The sequence below is a fragment of the Triturus cristatus genome, chromosome 5_1 (genome assembly GCF_964204655.1).
Source record: "Triturus cristatus chromosome 5_1, aTriCri1.1, whole genome shotgun sequence".
Taxonomy (NCBI): Eukaryota; Metazoa; Chordata; class Amphibia; order Caudata; family Salamandridae; genus Triturus; species Triturus cristatus.
In genome coordinates, this window is record NC_140587.1 from 857,340,385 (window position 1) to 857,353,933 (window position 13,549).

Genomic DNA, 13,549 nt, shown 5'->3' on the forward strand with positions numbered 1-13,549 from the left:
CTAGAAATGCTTACTGAGGGATCCTCTGCCTACAATATGAAGTGAGGCCTATAAAAGCCCGCACCTCCTTTTGTGTCTTGGGTATTGGCATGTTAGCAATTAACTGGATGCGATCTGGTGTAAGCTGCCTTCCCTCCTTGGACAGCGAGTGACCAAGGTAAACAACTCGCTGGACACAGAATTGCAGCTTAGAAGGGGACACCTTGTGCCCCTTTTCGGCCAAAAAATGTAAAACCGTCAGTGAGGCTTTTTCACATTCAGGTTCGCTTCTAGCGGTGATCAGCAGATCATCGACATATTGAAGCAGGGCAGTGTTGACTGGCATGTGTATACTGTCAAGTTCTCGTTTCAGTGCTTGGCTATAGATGCTGGGGCTTTCTGTGAATCCTTGGGGTGCGCGTGTGAATTTAAAGCTTCGTCCATTTAAACTAAATCCGAACAAGTATTGGCTTTCCGGATCTATTGGGACGCTGAAAAAGGCATTCTTGAGATCAATTACAGTAAAGAATGTTGCTTCGGAATCAATAGCTGTCAGTAATGAAGAAATGTCTGGAACTACGGGGTATTGTGGTACAATACATTTATTTAATTCGCGCAGATCAATGACCAATCGATATACTGGCGGGGCCTTTGGGTCAGTTCGTTTAAGAATCGGAATTATCGGTGAATTACATACATTGGAGTCTGTTTCCACAACCACTCCTTGGGTAATAAGTTCGTCAATGATTTGCAGTAAAGCTACTACAGCATCTGGTGGTAACTTGTATTGTCGCATTCGTGGTAGTACCACTCCTGCCTTTAGTGTGACTCGATATGGTGTAATGTTCATGCAACCAACATCTGTAGGGCCTTGTGCCCATAAATGTGTGAGTAAAGTCTGCAGTCGGTGATCCATGTCTCGGGACACATAGTGCCCTTTGAAATCACGTAAAAACAATCTTACTCCTTCCGGAGAACAACATATTATAGCTCCTAGAGCTTTCAAAGTTTTTATACCTAACAAGTTTTCTGGGCATGATTTAGTAAGCAATAAATCTGTAGTTCGTGTCAAAGGACCAATCGTAAGGGGAAGAGGCTGTGATACTTCGTTAACGATAGGTTTTCCTGAAAAGCCAAGGGAAATATTCTGTGAGCCTGAGAGGGGTGCCCCTGGAACTTCACTACGTTTTATTGTTGTTCGGCTTGCCCCTGTATCAAGTAAAAATTTTCTATCTTGGCCTAATAGTTCACTGTGTACATAAGGTCCTTCTTGATCTACAGGGACCTCAATAAGGGGTAAGCCAACTTCCCTCTCTAGGCTGTTTCATGAGTATCGTGGATAATCAGGATAGTCATACTGTGCGGTCTGGTACATCTGTCGTGTCGTTGTTTGTGTGGCAGCAATAGGCTGCGATGGTGGAGCCGGCAGAGACTGTTGCGGAGCTGGCATGGACTGTGCATGCTGCGGGGCTCCTTGTTGGTTCTGATCCTGTCTAGGTGGCCGTGGTCTTTCTTTTGTATTACCTATGGCGATATTATGTTTTAAAACTGGACAGTCGTGTACATAATGACCTGGCTGTTTACAATAGTTGCATGTCCCTTTTACAGGACCTGTTGAAACACTGGACTGTGTCATACCCTTTTTATGACCGTCAGCTGGAACTGTCTGGGAAACTAGCATTTTCATTTTCGTGTCTTTCATGCGTCTTTGTTCATGTTCTTGTTCCTCTCTAATTCTATTGTGATGGTACTGTAGCATTTGTAACATTTGTGACGGAGTGTTACCTTGCCAGGTACTCTCGAATTTCAATACTCTATTCTTAACTTGAGGCAAAGAATTTTCAACTAACTTTGTCACAAACAGATGTGGATACGACTCGCTACTTGCTTTTATTCCACTATTTATACCAGAACATTTTTCGAATCGGGCGTAGAAATCACTAGTGTCCTCGTCTGGTTTTTGTTTACAGGCTGAGATTGCACCCCAGTCTTCCTTTTTCGTAGTTAATAAACGTGGCAGTACCTGTACTAGTAAACCTGGTAGTGTTTTGGTCTTCTCCCCAAGCCCTGCACCTGGACCTCGAGCTTTTTCTTCGTTTTCTAATGCTGTCCAATCTATCTTTTGGTCTCCCACCTCCCAATCCTTTTCCTTGAGTTTTTCATAAATGCCCGTAGGCATTAATACCTTCAATATTGTCATAATGTCGGGGTAGGTATACTCTCCCATGAGCAACATGTCTTTAATTTCACGGTGGAAACCCGCTGGGTCTTTGTCATGACTGGGTACCACCTTCTTCATTTCCAATAGTTCTATTTTAGATATGGGTGTGTATACAAACACACGTTTAAACTGATTGTCCTCACCTTTTATCGGGTGCACTTCGCGTAAGGGATTCTGTCTATCCATATAGTACGTCGTTCTTTCCTTGATGGGCAGTGAAACATGTTCGGGACATACAAAAAGAATGTACTGCTTTCTGGATTCTAGTATTTCTCTAATTAGCTCAGTACCTGAACCTCTCCATTTATTCGTGAGTAATTTAGTCAATATATCAGGTAAGGGACCAGGGTCGGAGTGTTGGCTTTTATATAATATAAGGAGTTGTTGAATCATATAGATACCAGCTAAACGCTGTTCATCTGGGGCGAGGTTCAAAAACGTGTGTGCTAATGTATCATCACTATATTTTCCGGGACTATCAACCCAATGAACGGCTGACCTGGCTAATTCTTGTTCGTCCATAGAATCGAGTATATGATAACCCCTTCGTTCTCGGAGTAGGTTGTCAGCGGCTTGGAACGAATGTTCGGGGGACCTTATATTTATTATAGGAGTTTGGAAATTTCTGCTATTGTCTGGACGTACCGGACGTATCGGATCAGTGAAGCATCTAGTATTATTGCAAGATCTTCCTCTACCTACATAGGCCATGGTTTCTAACTGTCCTGTGGGCAGTTCTAATTCTTCCTCCTCCTCGGTTTGTTCAGGTTCGTCTACTGCTAATCTTTCTTCGTGTATTCGTTCTATTTCTTTGCGGATCTTTCGGCACATAGCTACTATACATGATCGTTTATCATGTCTCCCCTCTGATATATTCTGACTCCATGTGGTAAGAATTTGCATTTCTTTCGGATTTACCCCTGGTTGGTCTTGATTTCTGATCACACAATTTATGAGGAAACGTAACAGTTCCCCTGTATTTCCACTTTTTGGTACTCCATGGCTCTGTTAATACTCTCAGAATCTCGCCCTGACTGGACAAAGTGATATATATTTTCTAAGTGTGTAGTCATTCCTGGTAGCTTCCCTAAATATAGAGCAGCTCGTCGGATACGTAATGATGCTAGCATCATTTCGTCCCCTTTTCCGGGCACAGGGTCATATCTACAATCTATTAGAAGTTCCTTGAGCGTGTTGGGAGTTATTAGTTTGGGCGTACGTTGGTGGGCTAATTCTTGAAAAGAAAGTTTATTTACTCTGGGTGGCGTGGAAAAAATGTTTGATGTACCTCCGGTAGCCCCACCTGGGGTGCTGGATGTGAAAGGATTCGTCGAACGTGATATAGCAACTATAGGTGTGGATACAGATGTCGAAGCAGATGTGCTTGCCTGAACTTGTGTCGGAGTTTGCTGTTGCGGAGGTACAGACGGAAGAGGGTCTTGGCGTTGAACCCCCTCTGCAGGCGGTCTATGTGGCGCAGCATTAGTATACTCGGGAGCTGCGTCGTCTAAATAAGAGGAAAGAAAAACATCTTCTGCGGTTCTGGGATGCCCTTTGGGATGTACCTTTATCGGAAACAATGGGGGTGGCAAGTCTTTTGGTATCTCCGGCGTAGCCTTAGGTAATCCTTCGGCCAGGAGAGGATACATACCATTCATAAGGGCATTTCGTTGTCTGTCTACTTGTTCTGATTTTACTCGAGTACCTTCTTCAATTAATATATTTTCTCGAACTTTATTTAAATTCTCCTTACTCTTCTCTTCCTGTCTACGTGCTTTTTCTGTACGTCTATACGATTCTTTACGCCATAATTCAATGGCGTCTTTCTGTGATTGTCTAGCTTTCTTTTTCCATAATTCTTCCTCTACTTTCATGATGCAATCTGCATCCCAGGTCCCAGCTGCGGGCCACCTCTGACTTTCTGGTAATTCCTTGGTGTAGTCTACCCATAAATCAAGAAATAATATGGCGTCTAGGCCATGTTTATGATACATAAAGTACCCTGGAGTGTCCCTAGGAGGAATGGGAACAGCTTCTTCGAGTAACCCTTTTCTAGTTTTGATCTGTCTTAATTTCGAAAAGAGCGGCATTTTGAGAACTGATCTGATCTGATACCTAAATTTTGAACACGTTTAATACAACGAAAACACAATAATGAACAGTCATTCACACCACAATATGCAGAACGTATTTAAAACATTTAACATTTAATGAACAACAATGATGGCCGTTCACTAAGCATAATACTCGATACTAACTAGATAATTCTGACTTCATATACTAGACATACTTGATATACTGCTAAACAGTACAGATACACTGCTGAAACAGTGCAGACCGGATTTGTGTACCCAAACCCGTCTTGACCGGCACAACCTATGTGCATGTCAGAACGCCTCCCCGATAATGGTACTCACCGGATAGCTCGGAACGGAAGGCCTCGGAACTGAACTGAACTGGACTCGGACCGGACTGGACTCGACTCGATACTTCGGAACTTCGGAACTTCGGAACTGGTGGGCCTCTGTATACCTCGGATCTTGCTCTCTCAGCTAGGCTCTGGTCGGGATACTTCGCACTTCTCACCGCCTCGTCTGGGTGTTGATCGCAGCCTCAGTTACCCCCGCTCGGCAGGAGGGAGATACAGGAAATCCTGTGGGTACGCGTTGTTGTCCGTCCAGCTGTGACAGGAGACCGGGCCTGCAACGCACCTCCGGCGCGTGAGATGAGAAAGTGTCCCTATTCGGGCGCCATATATGTGGTAAATAATTTAATTACCGGGACTTAATTTGATGCGGAAAATCTATAATAATAATAGCTCAGTAAAATAAGAGGCAGAATCCGTGGTATTAGAGGTTCGGAACGGGCTTTATTCCAAAATCAATTCGAATTGAGGACTCCATATTCCATCACCACGAAGGTTCAGGAAGTGAAGGACCCCCTTTATTGACAAGTAATCATTTATATACAATAGGCATTACAGTGAAACAGATGCCGGAGGCGTAACAATTGATAATAAAGATAAGAACATACATGCGTAATTAAAGTAGGTGTAACTGGGCGTAACTTAAAGAACGTCATTGGGTCTGATGTCATAAATGGGTGGTTCCATGAAAGAATTTCGCAATGTCAGCAGAAATACTTGGCAGAGATGCGCGCGCAGCAGCATGACGTGTGATTGACGTGTAACTAGGGGATGAAGGGGACTTGACATTTAGCTCTACATGTGGAGACAGAAGTCTGGGGTTATGTCAACCTAATCCCAAATCATATCTAATATCCTATGTTTAAAGAACTGTGTTATCCAGAAAGAAAAGTCTCTTTAGGATAGAATCTTATTCTATACTGACTATACTGTCCGTTAGTGCGTGTACAAGCGTCTAAGTGTCTACACTAGATGCGAGGGCAGAAATCTTCCATAGTAATAGAGCTATTAATTACTTGCATGAAGACAGAGAAGCCGGGCCCTTTGCTCGGTAGCTGGGAGAATGTTTACTTAAACTACTAGACAGGAATGTATTGGATAGGGAGCGGAGCAAAGCAGATAATCTTGAAGGTGAAATACAGTTTTTGGCAGGCAACAGGCTGGAGTCAGGCACCGTTAGCCGCGCAGGGAGTAGGACAAAGTTCATGGGTACAGATGCGAGCTCAGACTGGAGCTTTCAGAGGCAGAAGGCAGAAAAGACTTGATGGCAGAATCAGGGCCTACTCGTCTGAACTGTAAAATGGGATAAGTGAACCATATAAAGCCGGTGGCCTTTCATACTTAGGAATAGAATATCCGGCCCATTCATGGCGGATCTGAAAGAGGACATGTTGACGGTGGACGCACATGTGTTTGCGTCTTCATAACTGGAACTGGAGGAAACATACATGTACTTGTGATTTATACATGAAACCGTTGGGGTCCAAGATAGGGGACATAACTGACCATAAAAATCCATATTTCCACAATTGAATCTGTAAAAATCACTCTAAATGACTCAAAATTCATTGTAATACTTGCTGTAGAATCAAGGTATGGGGAGGATATTGGATAGGAAACCCCACCCACAATGTATCATGGCACGCTTCATCGTAGGAATCCTCTCCACACCAGAGTAGGTGAATACCGCCCTAGTGGGCTCATCCTGAATTCTTATACAATTTTCTTCTGTGCATAAGCAGGGATCCAGTGTCAAAAATTTCAAAGAGTGATCCCCAAATATATTTTTATTAGTGGGTACCCTTGAATTTTTGTTATAGAAGGATTGGTTGTGAAGTGCAATGGTTCAACCAACCTATTCGATGGCCAACATGTCTCGACTAAGATTTTCAAGCCCAACCGGTCTATTCTATTCTATTATATTCTAGCTATTTGTAAAGTGCACGGCTACCCACTGGGCCTCCTAGTGCTGAACTACCAGCAGGACTCTAATCCATCACTGAATCTGAGTGTTTCGCTCAGGTCAGGTTAGTCTCAAATTAAACAAATAACCATGCTTTTTACTAAAGTTCTTTTTACTAATGATCACAAAGTAAGACATGTACATAACAATGCTGACTGGAGGATTTACATGCCAGTAGAAAGTTAAAGTGAGCCTTACAGTAGCAATGAATACAGACGCACTTTACATTATATGATTGCGGGACTGCTGCTAATACTGAGAAATCTTAGTATCAGGTAACCTTTCATGGTTTGGCAGTTTAAGCTCACAATAGTCCTGCCATATACGACCTTGAAACAGTGAACAAAACCCGCTCAGGACATAATCCATCCCTTGGCGGGGGCGTGCACAGGGGGCGGCAGCATCCAAGAGGGCGGGAGCGCAGGTTCCACATGTCTTGCAATAATCGCAACAAAGGTGGGGGGGGGCTTGGGTGATATCCTCAGTCAAAGAGCTGGAGGGTCCGAAGTTTTGGAGGGCTAACATGCGAACTCCCGGCGCATGAGGTAATGTAATGAGGGCTTCCATATAAGCTGGAATTTTGTATCTGTATTAGTCAGGTTGTGAGATATCCTCTCAATTGCCAGGAGGTGCCATACTCGAGGGAACCATTGTGCAACAGAGGGAGGAACTGGTTGCTTCCACATGAGTGCTATGAGTTGTCGCGCTGCCAAGAGTAGATGACTAATGAATGTCCAGTCTGCATGGATCAATGGATCATTGCTGCTGAAACATTGATCCATGCAGAGGTCCAAAAAAAACGGCCTCTAGGTGACCCTGAGGCACCGGCCCATCGACCAATGCACATTGCCCGCCTTCGCAATCCAACCCTGTTCTCTCGCTCTTGTTGCTTCTCACCACCACCTACTGAGTTCCTTCTCCCTCTACTCTTCGAGTTGCTTCATTCCCGCCCCTGCCAAGCCTGCTCCTTCTACCTGGTCATCCCATATTATTATTATTATTTTTTAAAGAGGTTTTGCACTTTTTTGTAAATATAGGTAGAGTCCAATCATTATAATCTTTCTGGTTTCTAGAGTTTATGTTACATCTATCCTTTGCTACGCATTTCTTTCCTGGCGGGTACTGCACATACTCATTTTTAGGGTTAATGTTCGATCACAAATCTAGCAAGTAACTCATTGTGGGTGGTAAATAATTACAAAAGGCTCACAAGGGTATTTATAGGACAGAAGACGCACAGCAGGCATGCACAGTGGTTTATCTAGCTAATTTGAAGAAACTGTTGTCACATTACTAGAATCAAGTAAGGAGCCGGCAATACAGAACACTTAATTAGGTTTTTAGTGGAGTTTGCAAGACACAGGTCATGTGACCAGTGTACGAGGTCAGTTGCAAGTGATTCTGCACTACTTTTTATAAATAGCACTTTAACAGAACTTTAAAAAAAAATACCGATATATCTGAGATCTGTAAATATTTTTTTTTAAATGTGTCCTTTTGTAGTCATGCGCATTATGTTGAACGCAAGCACATACAAAATAATAATTTGGCTTTGTTATCGTGTCTTTTTTTAAAAATCATGTTGCAGAGAAGCTGAGATCCTATACAGCTAAAAATCACTAGAAAAACCAATGGATATTACAGGAGAGATGTTGGCTTTGCCAAAGCTTGTTTTTAACTTAGATGCATTTAAATACAAGATCAAAATAAGGTCTTTCTTGCATTCGAAATTAATATTACACAAGTATCCAATAATCCAAGCTCATTGTAGTTCATAGCGCAGACAAAGCCATCTTGCTTGTACAAGAATATCTTGAAATGTAAGATTTAGAGCTAGAGAAATCACCAATATAGAGTGACTCGAATATACCAGTTTCAGATCTATGTAATCTTATATGCCCCCCAATTCTTTGCTAAAGGTATGCCCTGGTTTTATATTAAGTGCACACAAATGATCCTGAAACTAACATTGCAGTGCTATTTCCTGACGGGTTGTGCTTCTGGTGATTGCCATGGAAGCCAATGAGCATTTCTGTCACTGTGAGCAAACTGAGGGGCATATTCTCAAGGACTTATCGCCAAGTTAGCAGCACTTCATCACAGCCAAAGTGGTGATAAATTTATCGCACCATTCACAAGCTGGTGCTAACAGCTGACAACACCAGTTTGCCTGCGATAGCCGTCACAAAAATTATCGCCACGGATGATACCGGCAACTAACACTAACGAGATGCAGAGTAGGCGTTCCTGTGTAAAAAGCCACAAAAAAAACACTTCACAACATTCTCAACGACCAGCCAGATCGGCGATAAGAACACAAAATATGCGATAAGGCGCGTTAGCAGCAGGGATTTAACACCTGCTCTGACCTGGTGTTAAGTCGGACGACATCCTGCACCATAAAGGGAGCCCAGCCCACAGCCACACCTGAAGAACAACAGATGCCATGGAGCCACTCATCATGCAGCCTGGAGCCCCAAGAGGGCCACAACACCCACCGCCACCACCCCCAGGCCCGCCACCCCCCAGACCACCACAGAGGCAGCACAGACAAAGACAGCGGACCCTCAGAAAATGCACCAGCCTAACAGACTTAGCACCAGAGGATGTCATTGCCCACTACAGGTACAAAAGGACAACCAACATACGCATCCTGACCATCATTGCCCACAGGCTGACTGTTCCAACACAGCAGACAACCAACATCCCTCCGCAGACAAAGCTGCTGGCTGTGCTGCACATGTTGGCCTCTGTGACCTTCCAACGAACAACTGCCAGAGTCGGAGGAGTCTCACAGCCAGCCCCATCTAAGTCCCTCACACTTGTCTCTGATGCCATCATCAGTGTGGTACCCCAGTACTTTCACTTCCCACACACTGGGTAGGTAAAGAACTAAAACAAGTAGATAAATATCCAAGGTGATATATATCCAATGTAAATCATACAATGTATCCACTTAAGTGCTAATCATATAGACAAAAAACCTTAATTAGATAAATACTTTTATTTCCTTATTTAATAATGTTTTTTGTGTGTTATTCAATCTGGGTTTGATATAGCGTATAATGCTAAAATATATATAACAGTATGTACAAATCAGCAAACAAATTACAATAAAGTTAATTCAGAGAAATAAAGAGAAATATACACACTATGTATAATACTTGATATCAGACATCAAGAAACAGCAAAAACAAAATAGACATGTAAATCAAAATGAACACAATGCGGTAGATGGGAACTACGCGTGTTTCGGCATAACAGCCTTCATCAGGAAAACCGTCTATTGCGCTGACACTGAAACAGAATATATGTATAAAAAACAACATATAAGAAAGTGGTTACATTGCAAAGGTTAATGTACATATGCACCATATTTTTAAACAATTTATATTCAGTATACACAGAAACGACTGAAACTATATAGTTTGAAACAGGACAGTACACATATAAGCTACTTATACAATATTTAACTGGACAATTTATATTAATGATGAATTATCTGATAATACATTGAACAAAAAATACGAAAAAAGAAAGAGATTTACACAGTACACAAGTGATATAGCTTGTCTAAGCTAGAAAAAATTCCGTTGATTATATACATATATACAATCTTCTTATCATTCGTGAATAACTATTTACATATATTATAATACAAAAGTCCTATCTATACATGGCTAGTTGTTTACCAAGATGGAGAGAACATAAACAAGTAACAGAAGAAATAATATATAAAGGAGATTTATAGTGAAAAAACAGTGAGAATAGTAAGGAGTGAATATTCAGCAACAAAGGTCAAAACAAATAAAGATCATGAACTAATATCGCTCACGGGTCCAACAGAAACAATCACAAATTACTTCTAAATTCAAGCGGTGAAATAGGGTAGATTCACTTACTAGGTAGCACGGTATAAGAAGCTGGATAATTCTTGGCTTTGGTATAGGCGTCAGTTAAATGACTACAGACAGAAATGGCGTAGTCAAAGATGATAAATTTCAGAGGTTCTCACTGATAAGAGAAGACCTAGAATACATGTAATAGGGTTGGATATATACTATTATGTTAATGTGGTCAAGCCCTACATATACAAGTGCCTAGAACAACCTCCTAGTATACTCACTTAAGTAAAATGCAAATAAGATGATATATAGCACGACGCTCCACGACTGATCAGGTGTACGTCTCTACCAAAGTCGGCTATCTCAGTACATACCAACTTGACAGACCGCAAAAAACTAAAAAAGAAGAAGAAGGAAAGTGATAGCCATAGTGATACCCTTGTATATAATACCTAGATAGATAGCCAACTCATGGCAAAGATATAGAAAAACCCGATGGCTACTTACTAAAGATTCGTATCATTCCGATTCTTACACGATTATGCATCTAATCACTGATGACTGTAAAAACGTCTGTCTTCATAAGCTTATTCAGGAATCAAGGATGCAGAAAATAACGCAAGCATTGCCCAAGTGTATCTAGAATTTAAGATAAAATGAGGATGAGCAAAGTAGAGGTTATACGAATAGCTATAGATGAGGAGTTCTTGCTCATAGACAGGGCAATGGTTACGTACCTAATGCTATCTTGAGATGGTGCTGTAAATGGCTCCCAAAGTTCAGATGCGGACGACGCTGCCAACTGTTACTATAGCGTTAGACCATTTATATATCGGCCGATAAACGCGCCAAACACTCGAATTAATTGAGCTAATCGGAGACAGGTGGTAATGCTCCTCAACCTACACACCGATACGTCAGGTCAAAAAGATAACCATAGAAAGCGGACTATAGCGTGGAAGGGCTAAACTAATGTGCTCAAGATGGCGTTTCCTATGGATGTGCTGGTAATAGGTTAGAAAAGGGACAACTGTTCTGAATTTGATAAAAAAAAAAAAAATGAATAAAATAAAAACCGGGACCACAACAGACACCAAGCACTAAGATGTATAACAACAAAGGATCCCTACATGTAACGATGTCGATAAGATGCAAAACAGGCAACGATACTTCAGGTCATAGAAATAGACATAGAAAAACAGACCATCGCGTGGAGGAGCTAGACATATGTATTCAGGTGGAGCTACCCCCAGTGTGTCCCAATGATGGATTCGAGAAGGGACAACCTTTCCAAATAAGGTACACAAAGTAAGCTAAAAAACGGGACCATAACAAACACCGAAAAATGAGGTGTACAATACCAATATGTTCCTTCACATGGCGATGTCACCAAAAAGCACCTCCATATTGAAAAAAGTACTGTTAGAGAATAGGTGCTAAATCTCATACAGTGGATCACACAAATACGGGTGCCATTTAGGGAGAGACAGAGTATAAAATTGCTCATGTGTAATTTGATGGAAAAAGGTGATCTCTCCAGACAAACAAAAAAGTTAATTACAAGGGGCAGGAACATCTGAACAATATAATGGACCCACCTATAGGTATAGAAGATATAACTATACATACACCTATACAAGTTATACATATCAGGAAGGATGGGAGGGTTATTGGGACTAGAATTAAATAATAGCCTGGTCCCAGGGTATTTCCAAATTCAAGCCCTTTTTAACAGTATCCAAACTGAAAATCCAAAATACTTCTTCTTTCTTTCGTATTTTATCCGAATTCATGCCTTCTTTAACCAGGATTTTTTCCAGGATAAACCATTGTATGTCATCTTCAGTGTGGTTGTTTTCCGGAAAATGTGAAACAATGGGAGAGGTCATTATTTTGGTCCTGACAGCGGACCTATGTTCAGTGAGTCTGATATTAAGAGACCTAGATGTTTCACCCACATATCCTTTGTTGCAGGGGCATGTTAGTAAATAAATGATAATCCTTGACTTGCAGTTACTTATGCCCTTCGACACAATTGTTTGTCCATTGAAAACAAGTTGTTTTGTTTCAATCGCTAAAGGGCAAACTTTACAAGTTCCGCACTTAAAGTTGCCCTCTATGGGGAGCATGCCTTCAATACTTCTCTTTATTGGTTCTTTTTGTACAGGCACGCGAGTTCTGACAGTGTGATCTTTGAGGTTTCTGTTTTTGCGATAAGCAAAAAGAGGTTTCTGTACACAGTTTCCCTTTGTTCTATTCACATTTAAAAGGTGTCAATTTGAACAGATAATCTGACAAATTTGCTCGTTCAGGAGTGAATGCTGGGTAACAAACACTAGATATGATCCCTGTTTTTGTTTGGTGCCTTGTAGTAGGTGTTGACGATCGTAAAACCTCGCTCTTTTGTATGACTCTCTAACGAGTCTGTGAGGATAACCTCTCTCAAGAAACTTCTTTTTCATGACAATGGATCTTTTATCATAGTCTTCCAACTTAGTGCAATTTCGCCTAAGGCGCAGGAACTGGCCAAAAGGGATGCTGTTTTTTTGTTTCGTAGGGTGAAAGCTTTCGTAGTGCAACAAAGTGTTGCGAGCAGTGCTTTTTGTGAACAAATCGACATAAAGTTGACCAAATTCATGTTTAATGAATATATCCAAGAACTCTCTTTGAGTATTGCTTATTTGGGATGTGAATTTTAAATTAACATCACAAAGATTGAGCCACATGATGAATTCCTTCAGATTGTCTTCATTGTCATCCCATATAAACACAATGTCGTCTATATATCGCGACCAGTGCAAAACAGATTCAAAGAATGGTGCCATCTCGTTAAAAATGAATTTTTGTTCGAAGTGAGCCATATAAATGTTCGCAACTGTAGGGGCGCAAGAAGCGCCCATACTGACTCCTTTTGTTTGCTTATAGAGCTCACCGCGAAATTCAAAGATGTTTTCATCGAGAATGATTTTAAGGCAGTCGATGATAAAATTCGTACTGCACTCAATGTCATAAAGTTCTATGAACCATTTTACAGCTGTAATTGCTCCTTCTCCTGGTATATTAGAGTACAGACTTTCCACATCTAAGGTGACAAGCCATTGTCTCTTAGAGTTGAA